Source organism: Peromyscus maniculatus, chromosome 13, assembly GCF_049852395.1.
Source record: "Peromyscus maniculatus bairdii isolate BWxNUB_F1_BW_parent chromosome 13, HU_Pman_BW_mat_3.1, whole genome shotgun sequence".
Taxonomy (NCBI): Eukaryota; Metazoa; Chordata; class Mammalia; order Rodentia; family Cricetidae; genus Peromyscus; species Peromyscus maniculatus.
The window spans coordinates 56328134-56340277 of NC_134864.1; the positions used below are offsets into that span (position 1 = coordinate 56328134).

At 42.1% G+C, this 12144-nt stretch overlaps 1 protein-coding gene across 12 annotated transcripts in view; it reads right to left on the minus strand.

Moving 5' to 3' along the window:
• The window catches only part of Spats2l (spermatogenesis associated serine rich 2 like), a 179634-nt gene that overhangs the window by 8831 nt on the left and 158659 nt on the right, over positions 1-12144 (minus strand). The gene's annotated exons all lie outside the window — the stretch shown is intronic.

Consider the following 12144-nt stretch of genomic DNA (forward strand, 5'->3'; position numbering starts at 1 on the left):
AGAAAAAAAAATTCCAAGGGTGAGTCAAGGCGCTTTGCACTGGATTTGTGTGCGTTCTTTAAGCATCTGCACCTGTAGGGAGGACAGTCGAAAATTCCCTGGTGCCTTACTTCCTCATCTCTGTCCAATGAGCTCAAGTTTCAGAGAGATGGAGAAGCCCAGGTTAACCTGTTTCCCAAGAGTGTGTGGAGTACAAAAGCAATTAATAAGAAGTCCGAGCTCTCAGTACACAGGCTTCTGGCTCTGTTTCATCATCTACGCATTTCCTTTGTTTCTCTTGGCCAGTCATATTAAGCCCTAAGACAAAGCGCCCCGTGTAAGATTACACACATGTTGACTTGTTCTCCATCCTTGCTGCACAAGGATGGACTGTTTTATTAGAACACGTTCACAGTACACAGAGCCAAAAGACTGATATTTATGATTCTGATAGTTTTGAAGTATGATTTCATTGTGTAGGTCAGCTGGCTTAGAATGCACATTCCTCCAGTGCTGGGATTTCAAACCTGTGCTACCACACACAGCCAAGCAATGTGATTTTTGATTCTCAGAGGTCTTAATAGACACAACACCAAATGAGTCACTTAAAAAAAAAATCAAAGCAAGCAAACAAAAATAAAAATAAGCAATGCACATAATCAGCCAAGGGTTAGGATTCCTGCACACTGAAGCCATTCTTCAGACAGATCTTATCTATTTATGTCAATATCAATGTTGAGATGTCAATAAAATAACCTTCCGTGTAGGGCCCAATCATCTGCCAATCACACTAACCATCCTTTGGTTATGTATGTAGCTCCCTCTGCCTAGTAGAGGCCTGGGCAGGCTGACCTATACCTACTGGTCTCAGAATTCAAAAAATCTACCGAAAAAGTGTGTCTGGATAATGTGAGTGACGAATTTTCACCCAAATGTTGACAGTGTCATACTTAGAGTTGTTTTAGGGCATCTAGTTACACCAGAGACCACAGAATAGCAGCCTGCTGTTTATTATTATTATTATTATTATTATTATTATCATTATTATTATTATTATTATTTTGGCCAGAGAACAGGTTTGGTTGATCAACACAGAGCTTTACAAATTTGAGTGTCTACATTTAGAAAGTAGGAAATTCTATTTAAAAGAGATTTCTAGAGGTCCTTAAAACATTGGAATGTAGCCGGGCGGTGGTGGCGCACGCCTTTAATCCCAGCACTCGGGAGGCAGAGGCAGGCGGATCTCTGTGAGTTCGAGGCCAGCCTGGGCTACCAAGTGAGTTCCAGGAAAGGCGCAAAGCTACACAAGAGAAACCCTGTCTCGAAAAACCAAAAACAACAACAACAACAACAACAACAAAAAAAAAAAAAAAAACATTGGAATGTGAGCTAAGAACATGGCTCACTTGGTGGACTTGGCTTAGCATGCATAAGCTCCCAGTTTATCTCTATCCCGACATGACAAGGCATGGTGCTAGAGGCCTGTAATCCTACCACCTGGGAGCAAGAGGCAGAAGAATCAGAAGTTCAAGGTCATCCTCAGCTACACAGTAAGATGAGATCAGCCTAGGATATGTGAAGCCCTCTTTTAAAAACAGTAATTTCTAGCCATCCTTGCTCAGCATCTCAAGGGAAACTGATTAAAGCATGATGCCCAGTTTGTACCTTCCCCACATGCCCCTCTGACAGCATTAATGTTACCTGTCTACACACATCTCCAGTCACTCACGGGACTAGAATAAGACTGAATCATGGAATTCTTCGTGTCCACAGTACCTATAGCGCACAGGAGAGTCATGGATGCTGAATGAAGGATTCAGTGAGTGAATGGGTCCACTAACTGAAAGGATATCAAAATAGGAATGGAAGTTCCTGTCCCACTTAAGACTGTCTAGGTCTGGGGCTGGGAAGCTGGCTCAGTGGGTATGGTGGTTTGAATAGGAATGACCCCCATAGACTCGTGTTTGGGTGCTTGGCCTATAGGGACTGGCACTATTAGGAGATGTGGCCTTGTTGGGGTATGTGTGGCCTTGTTGGAGGAAGTGGGTCACCGTGGAGGTGGGTTTTCAGGTCTCAGATGCTCAAGCTACTCCCAGTGTTTCACAGTCACTTCTACTGCCTGTGGATCAAGATACAGAACTCTCAGCTCCTTCTCCAGCACCATGTCTGCCTGCCTGCCGCCATGCTTCCAGCCACGATGATAATGGATTAAACCTCTGATCTCTGTAAGCAAGCCTCAGTGAAATGCTTTCCTTTTTAAGAGTTGCCGTGACCATGGTGTCTCTCCACAGCAATAGAAACCCCGAATAAGACACTGGGTAAAGTGTATGCTGTGCAAGTGTGAGCATCTGAATTCAGATCCCCAGTCCCCATGTAAAGAGCTGGGCAAAGCTGTGCTTGTCAGTGACCTCACGGCTACTAGGAGTGTGGGGGAAGAATAGGAAGATCCCTTGGGCTCCCTGGGCAGTCAGTCTAGCTGGTCAGTGAACCCCTAGGTTCAGAGAAGAGACCCCTCATCAGGAAAATAAACAAAACAAAACAGAGTATAGAGTGGCAGAGGAAGACATTCGATGTTGACTTCTAACCTCCACATGCACACACACAAACGGGTATGTACACTCACACATGTACCACATATATGAATCAGTATCTCCCCCCACCCCATACTCACATAAAAAAGTTTTTAGGACTGTGGGAGCCCGTTCTGGGGTTCCTCGTGGCTTTACCCAGCAGGTCCGAATAGAGGATGATCAGGACCACGGGCCTGAGTGCAGGTGTCTGAGATGGTCTGCACTTGGCTGTGCTGGGGGAGGAGGTCTTTTGCTCCACCCCTTGGCGTCTCTATAAAAACACTGGACCAGAGACAGTCGGGGCCCGTTGGAATAGGTTCCAGGCCCTCTCGAGGCTATCCTTTATTTTCTATCTGTTTATCTCCACAAGACTCTCCGCTATAAATCCTTCTATCTAATATTTCCTGCTGCTCGCACTCAAGAAAACTCTGGGAAGCTGTGGGGGTGGTGGGTAAACGCCCCACAGAATGGCGCCATGAACAGGGACTAAAGAAAAAAAGGGACTAAAGAAAGGGGAAAAAAGGGACTAAAGAAAGGGGAAAAAAGGGACTAAAGAAAAAAAGGGACAAAAAAAGGGGGGACTAAAGACAAATGAACAGGGACTTAAGACAAAGTAATAGGGACTAAAGATAAAGGAAAATAATAGTTTTATTACAGAGTTTTTGGTGAAAGTGCTGAGTTAGCCCTGCCAGTGGAAAGGCATGCCGGTGTTATGGAATATATATATATTTTTATATATATTTTTTGGGAAGGCAGGCGTTTTATCCTCGAGAGAAAAGGAAAGCGGACTGGAAGGATGTCCGATGCTGCAGCGAAATTCTCTTCTGTCAATTTTCTATCTTCTATCCCTTTCTCAATTTCTATCTGTGATAAGTATAAGATATAGGGTAGTAATATAGTTTAGGAAAAACTTAGAAGTATAAGATTGTGTAGGAAAAAATAAGTAAGGCAACTAGACAGAAAAACTCAATTTTCTAACTTTGGGGGCTTTGAAAGCAAACTGGGGAAAAAATCTTTCTTTGGGCTTTTCGGGTAGTAAAAAAGCTCTTCTTTGAGCTTATGGGGAAGAAAAAGTTTCCTATGGAAGCTTTTGTCCTGGGGACAGCTGAAATGCTAAGTCCAAGCGGCAGGAGAAAGTAATTTCTCCCTGAGGCAAAAATGGGGGTGTAAGAAGTCAAAGTTTAAAGTTGGGAAGTTTTGGGAAAAGTTGGTCTCTCTCCTGGGGAAAAAAAATCTTTCTCTTAAACTCTAAAGCTTTTCTTGAAAAATTTGGGGGGAAAATCTCTCTAAAAAGCCTTAATCTTTCTCTCTTAAGAAACTTAAAAACTAAAGCCTCTAACCTCTCTCAGAAAGAGGAGAGTAGAATCACCTGAAGATATTAGTATGGGGACCACCTGTGATTAGCTCTAAGGGAAAACAACAAATTTAAGACAGCAAAACCTCTAAGTTTTCAAGCTTTAACAATCCTCCCTGCAATGCAGGAGGCTGGGACAAGTTCCTAAAAACCTCTTCTAAGCTCTGTCTCTTCAAGCTAGTAAAAGACAGTGGGTCAGAGTACCCTGAGGGAAACGCTTGGGAGAGTGTGGGTGAAGAGCTACAGAGAGCCCAAAAGGGCTGGAAACTTTACCAGAGAAAAGCAAAAAGCCAAGCTTCACAGTTACAGCCAGCCGAGCTGAGGCATCAAGGGTTTTGTTTCTGAGTGAGCATTTCAGAATGAAAAGGTGCTCCTAATCGCCCTAATGCAAAGATCCCCTGAAGCAATGCAAACTGTTAGCATTGTATCCTCGCTTGTGACCAAAAACCCAGAGGTGACTGGCCAGCGTCTCTGAGTTGGAGTGCATTTCGGGGATACTAGGGTTCCTGCAGTTGTAAACTTCCTGGAGCACAGAGCTGAGGCAGGAAGGTGCAGCACCCAGGGGAAGATTGCTAATGAACAAAACAAAGCTAAAGCCAGTGGGAACGGCACAGTTGTCCACTTTCCTACAAGTCCCGGGTTGTTAGGTCCACAGCTGCAAAAAGAAATCTGAGAAAAAACCTTTCCTATCAGAGAAAGGACCTTTCTGGGAAAACAGTAAATCTGAACTGTGTCTGAAGCAGTTGTGCTGCTGAGTCAGAACGCTGTCTGGGGAAAGAGCCCAGCCAGGGCAGAACAGAACTATCCAGGAGTAAAGCTTTCTTTCTGTCAGAGAAAGCATCTCTTTGAGAAAAGCTTTGTTTCAACTGACTCCCTGAGATGAGGGAGTATAGCCCTGAGGGGTGATTGCCTCTGACATAAGCTCTGTCCTTGAGCACCCAGACAAGCAAACACAACCCATTGGGGGACTGGGCCAGGTGAAGGCCTGATGATACAAAGCACCTGTCCTAATGGGAGTTTAGAAATGGCAAAAACCTCCCTTGTTAGATTTTCAGTCTGTACGCAAACAACACAGACCCAGAAAACAGAAACGGACAAAAAAACCCTACCTTCAGTAGCAGGGAAAGCCGCCGCTCTAGTGTCGGAAACCGTTTCTGGGGTAGAGGGGATAAATTGAGACCAAACTGGGAACTGTCTGGGAGAAAGACGCTGAAGAAACAGAGAAGGGACATAATCCTCCCCAGAAAATATGACCTGAAAAAGCTGCTAGAATTTGAGGCAGATTCAGGGGGAGAAAAAAAGCCCCTACCTCGAAAGGCAGCTAGCAGAGGTACAGAGCTGCAGACAGATACCTGAAGCTCTGCATCTGGGGGGTAAGGAATAAACAAAATGAGAATAAGATCAGTGGGAGAAAATCTCTCTGAAAGAGCTATGGAAAAGCTGTTGTAAATGATCTTGTTTTTCACTGACTGGCTAAGGCAAACACAAGCCCCGAGGAAAGTTGCTATCAGAAATGCCAGCCTCAATGCCGGCTAACGAGGCAGGTGTGGTTCTGATTCGGGGGCCAGTGTCTGATGAAGGAGAGACACCTGTTGAAGCCAGCTGAGGAGAGACCAGAAACCTCCCAATGTCCCATAGCTGAAAATGTAAAATGCTTGTTCAAATCGCCCGTTGCAAAAGCCAAAAAACTTTGTTCAAACCTCCCGGGGAAGAATTTGTAAGCAAGTCTGGTAAAAGAGAACCAGTTGACTCTCAAACCCGATAAGAAATATGGGAAATGATATAAGGGACTGATATAAGGGACTGATATGGGACTGATATTATTATGGACAGATATAAGGGAAATGCATTCTGGGAAAGGTAGTTTTTCCACTAAAGATGGCGACATTGCCCTGAAACACTTTTGTCAGCTCAAAAATACGTTCATAGTAAACTTAAAATACAGCCTTTAAAAAGAATAAGGAGGAAAATCATCTAAGAGTTTAAGTGTCAGTTCCAATGAAAAATTGAAAGGATGTGGAACTAGGCGCTTCGCGGTTTGGGGCTCCGTTGGTAAATGCCTTATTTACCCTAATAGCTGTGCAAAGTTTTTACGGCAGTTGGATGACAAAAAGGTACCTATAATAACAAACAAGCCACTTTAAAATCCTTAAAACAGGGGAAAACAGTTTATAGACTGAACGTTGTCGTCTTAGATATGAAGAAACTTATGTTGAATTTAAAGTTCTTTGCCTTATTGAACAAACTACCTGCAATGAGTAATTCCTTTGCAAATCTAATAAGGAGACAAGGAAACAGGCATTCAAAAAAGAAATGACTGCTTTATAGATGGGAAACAAACTTCAGAAAAATCTAGCTGTCTTACAAAAGAGTTGCTTTACCTGAAAGTTCCTTATAAGAAATCAATGCTAAATATCACCGCTGCTAATAACATTAGTAGTTAAAGCTAATAAAGTGAAGTTTTTCAGTAGAGCAAACCAAAAGTGCTGCTGTAATAGAAACGTTTGTCTGAATTGAGGCATTTAGGGGAGCTATTATGAATTTGGGTGAAGGGACAGCCTCTAGTTAAAAAACCGTTTACCGCTGACAGTGCATCTCTGCCTGTCCGAAACTGCTGAGAGAACTCGCAACTTTGGGGTGTGGCTTTGTCCTGAGAATGTTACAATCCCCTAGCAACAAGTATCACAACTCTATAATGACAACACTCACTAAATCCCAGTGCTTTATAACAAAGCTAACTATAAACTGTAAACTTTAGAAATGATGTACGTACTTCCTGTCTAGTTAAGAGAATCTTTCTGATAGAGATGGTGATAATAATTAAGAGTAAGAAGTAGAGAGACGAATATAAGATATGTGAGTTTGTAAAATTCTGTCTTGTTAGATCTGTGTTAAGAAATCTTTAGGTGTTTGCTAAGTTAGATATATGCTAATGGTAGCCTATATAAGTTTGTAAAATAGATCAATAGAGTTCCTTTAAGAATATAAGCTTGTAAGAAGTATCTAAGGTAGTCTTAAGACATGTAGTAATAAGCTTGTAAGATGCTAGTTGTAAATGTAAGTTTAAATAAGAAATAAGTGAGAAGTATTTAAGGTAGTCTTAAGACATGTAGTAATAAGCTTGTAAGATGCTAGTTGTAAATGTAAGTTTAAATAAGAAATAAGATGGAATGAATATAAGGATATGAGAATTAATAAGAAATGTATTTGCTAAAGTAGTTCTATAGTTTCCTTAAAGTATAAATAAGTAGATGTTAATATGTGAGTTTGTAAAAATGTGTAATGTTGAGTGAGTTTATGCTTAAGCACATGTTATGTGAGTTTGTGAAAAAGTGTAAATGTTAAGTGTGAGTCTATTAATGTATATGGTGAAAACACCTGAGACACAGGAGATAGTGTCCTAGTAGACTGCAAAGTAGGCAGTCTGAATGGTTTCAAACGCTCCAGAAGCCGCTAAGAAGCTAAGAATGGCGGACGCCAGAACCAGCACAAGGCATCCGCAGCTGAGATTCGTGGAATATCAACGCAGCACAGAAAAACCTGAGCTAACAGCAAAAACAGTGCGGTTTAAAATATTACTATAACTAAAAAGGTCTGTGAGAACAAAAGTTGCAGAGACACTTGTTTGAACAAAAATTAACTGCAAAAAGTTTTGGTTGAAAAATGTCTCTTCATATTTGGAAGTGAAAGCCTGATACCAGAATTTATTTCCTGTTTGAACTTTTTGAACTTAAAATGAGATAAAATTACAAAAAGATTTTGGTTATGGATTTCTCATATTTGGAAGGCTAGTACCAGAATTTATCATTTGAATTTTAAGACTTAAATGAAACAAACCATAGAGATTTCATTGCAATGGGACAGTTTTGAGTAATGACCTAGGAACGGTTTTCTGGAATTGGGTTAAAAATGGAACTGTTTAAACGAAGAAATGTATTTCTACTTAGAATCAAGATGCAATTTTGTGTATGCATATATGCTTTATTAACTGGAGATTTATGAATTGTTTTGTGGAACTGTTTATGTAAAAATGGAATTACTTATTGAACAGGTTTTGTGTTACAAATGGAACTGTTTAAACAGAAAAGTTTGGGTTTTCTAACTAGGCTTGAGATTTTGCTTAAAAATTATAAAGAAAAGGAGGAGCTATGAGATTGAATTATGTTCGCAGAAACCTATTGATATTAATGCACCCTGGCTTTGTGGATTTAAGGAAATGTTTAAGTTTGATGTGAATACATCGAAGTTTTTCCTATGTTCTGTTAACATGAAAATTCAAATGACTGAGTTAAAGTTGTAAGACGGAGAAAATTGTTAACTATATATAGCACCATATATGCTAATTCTAATGGTTCTGTTAAGAGTTTGCTTTGAGTTGTAAGATTGAAAGAATTGTAACTATGTATAGCAATATTTATGTTAACCTGTTAATGGTGATGATGAAGCTAAGGGATTCTTTAAGTTTGTAGTTGCCTTAAGAGTTTTTGGTTTAGAAAGGGCTTGAGGCAGCTAAGACTGCTGTGGTCACCTTGGACCTAATTCAAAAGAGAAATGCCATCTATATCATCCTCTACTCCCATACTGGGAGGTGTAACAGCTATGGAGATTGCTGTAAGCCATTAATAGTTATTTTTTTATATATTAAGAAGGGGGGACCTGTGGGAGCCCGTTCTGGGGTTCCTCGTGGCTTTACCCAGCAGGTCCGAATAGAGGATGATCAGGACCACGGGCCTGAGTGCAGGTGTCTGAGATGGTCTGCACTTGGCTGTGCTGGGGGAGGAGGTCTTTTGCTCCACCCCTTGGCGTCTCTATAAAAACACTGGACCAGAGACAGTCGGGGCCCGTTGGAATAGGTTCCAGGCCCTCTCGAGGCTATCCTTTATTTTCTATCTGTTTATCTCCACAAGCCTCTCCGCTATAAATCCTTCTATCTAATATTTCCTGCTGCTCGCACTCAAGAAAACTCTGGGAAGCTGTGGGGGTGGTGGGTAAACGCCCCACATAGGACCCATAGCTTTGATTAGTTACTTACTTGTCATTATAATTCAACATATGGATGGGACTAAAGTCTGCAACAGGAGAGAATGATTATTGAGTAAAAATAGGAAATGCTATGCTTTCTTCTTGCAAAATATGATAAAAAATATAAATTCTGAAGACTCAGATTTGAAAGGCAGTAAAGGGGAGGGCAGACCACAGTGACTGGGCGGCTAAGCAGACCCCACTTTTCTCAATGGATCATTTGTGGAACTGGTGACAATTAGAGGTCATTGTTCTTTCTGATGATGTGGAACTTGGGCATTCACTCGATACAGAAGATTTTGTAAAAATAGATATAAATGGGCCCTAAAATGGGAATGCAGGTGCACGATCACCACTAAGTTCTGAGCTTAGACTCATGCAAATCATGGAAATGAAGACTGTGGATCAGCAAGCGCCGGGGCGCATTTTTACATATAGTCTTATTAACATTTCAAAGCCTTTCATTATGAAAAAGCCCGAAAAGTTAAGATCTAAAGCCCATGTTCTTGAGGGGCTCAAATTTTCACCATCAGCACGTCAATCACAAAAGCAAAAAGCAACAACAAAAACAGATCAGATCTTAAGATCATTGATCCTGTAATTAAAATAGAATAATATATATATTTTGAAAGCACTATGCTTTCAGAAATCTGTAGAGGGAGACAGTTCCATGCAGCTTGGGTCCCTTCTACATGCAAAACTTAATATTATGTATGCAACTTTATAAACAGAATCTGGCATACTGAAATCCATTTTCTCAATAGGATTTGTAAATCCCTTCAGATTCTTAGAACACACTGGAAGCTTGGCTCATATTACTTGAACCATGGAAATCTTAAGGCTTCTCCAATAATGCTCAACAGCAGAAGGTGAGCTCAGAATCTTGGGGCCAGGTGTAGAGTGCATGCATTTCTTCAAGCATAGAGACTCTTTGAAAGCCTTCTTATTCCATAACAGTTCTTGAGAATTTGCTATTTTACTTCATAACATGCTCATGTGAATACAAAGTCATGTTTTCCTCCCACATCTGTAGGAAATCTGTCAAGAACATGCCCGTGCAACCCTCAGTTCCCTGGGGTGGCAGACGAAGTCTGAAAGCCTGGTGATATACATGCTTATTTGTTCACCCGTAAATTATAATAATCCTGTACCCCCTGCCGGGTCACTGTGCAGCTAAAGAGCAACATTTACAAAGTGCTGATACAGTATACACACAGAGCTAACATATAAGTAACAAGGTGAGAGATATTCATCTAGAATATACTTTTAAAATAATTACATTAGTGTTCACTAATATGGACATTGCAGTCTATAGACACTACACTGACTTTAACTGTCTTGGTTGTCAACTCGAATACATTTGGAATCAACTATCTATCAGCTAGGCATGCCTGTGAAGGACCATCTTGGTTGGATCATTTGAGGTGGAAAAACCCACCCTAAATCTGGGCCACACCTTCTGATGGCAGTCCACGAAGAAATGGAAGAAGGAAGTTTTTGCCTTTTTGCCTGCTCGCCTTTACTCTTGCTGGCAAGTTCATCTATTCTGCTGCTGAAGCACTCCTTCCCTGGTATTAGAGTCTGCTTCTTCAGGCCTGCAACATCAGCCATGGGAGACTAGGTAAGACCTCCAGCGTCAGGGACTGAACAGCTACTGGATTCTAGGCCAGAGTTCGTAGAAATAGTAGGGCCTCTGTACACCAGCACCAAGTGGGGCATGGAGCCCCTGATCTGGACGGAGACGAAACAGTGTTGGCTTTGGCTCCAGTCCTAGCCCTTCCAGATGTCTCAAAACCCTTTCAACTGCTTGTCCACAAAACAAAAGACATTATCAAAGGGGTTTAAACCCAAACTTCGGGGCCACAGAAAAGTCCTGTGACATCCCTGTCCAAATGACTGGACCCTGGAGTCCCAGGATGGCCTGCCTGTCTAAGAGCTGAGACAATTACTACTAGTCTAATGAAAACAAACAAACAGACAGACAGACAAACAAACAAACAAACAAAGTTAACTGTAGGTCAAGATCTTATACTCGCAGCACCCCATGCCACGGCGGCCCTCCTCCAAGGAACACCAGAACACTGGCTGTCCAATGCCTGTGTAACCCAGTACCAGGCCCTCCTCCTGGACCACCCTCGAGTCCAGTTTGAGAAACCCACCACCATTAATCCTGCTACCCTCTTGCCCAATCACAAACCAAAGGTGCTCATCCATGACTGTCCTGAAATGAAAGATGAACCTCCAGGTACATGGAGGCTTCAGTATTTCCTTTAACCCGGACGATTTGGGCCCAAGCTGGGTACCCGAGCACAGAGAACAGAGCTGATTGATCTGACCCAAGCTCTCCGATGGAGAAAAGCCAAGCCCACCACCGCTGCTGTGTTCTTACTACCAAGCATGTCCATGTGATGATCTGTAGAGAAAGAGGGCTTCTCACTGCTTGGAGAACAAAACAAAATCTTGGCCTCCTAGAGGCTCCCCTACAAACTGCTGTCCTCCACTCCTGGGCCGCAGACCTGGCTGCCCAACGAACAGCCCTAAGACCAGAGAGGACTATTGAGATTCTGATGACATACCATGACCCTGTGCTGCCAGAGACTCCATAGCAAAGAAGAAATGGACAGCTCAAGCCCACAGGTGGATGGAACGGCACAGGGAAAGATCACTCTCCCAGAAACAACCGGCACGACTCTGGTAACTGACCTTCACCAGGCGTCCCTAAACTTTCTGAGGTGCTCAGACCAGGGTATAACTAGACTGGACAGTCTAGTGTGGGATGTCTCAGCCAGATGCCAGGTTTGCGCTCAAGTGAATAAAAAAACAGAGAGCCCTTTCCCAGGAAGTGGTCCAAACGAGAGGCCAACACCCTGGCAAACTCTGGGAAAACTGACTTCACCAAGATCTGGCTTGCCAGGGGAGGATACAAGTACTCGCCAGTTTTTATAAATACCTTTTCCAGTGGGTAGAAGTGTTCCTCACCTCAGCTAAAACTGCTCAAATAGTAACTTAAAACGCGCCTCCAGGAACTGGTTCCCTGATTTGGCCTCCCACTGATTTCCAACAGTGGCTTGGCTTTCATAGCCAAAACCTCTCAGTTAATAGCTAAAGCTTCAACATAGATTGAAAACTTCATTGTACATACAGACCTTAGAGTTTGGGGCAGGTAGAAAAAAAATAAACGGTATGTAAACAAACAAATAAGCAAATACATTTAAAAAA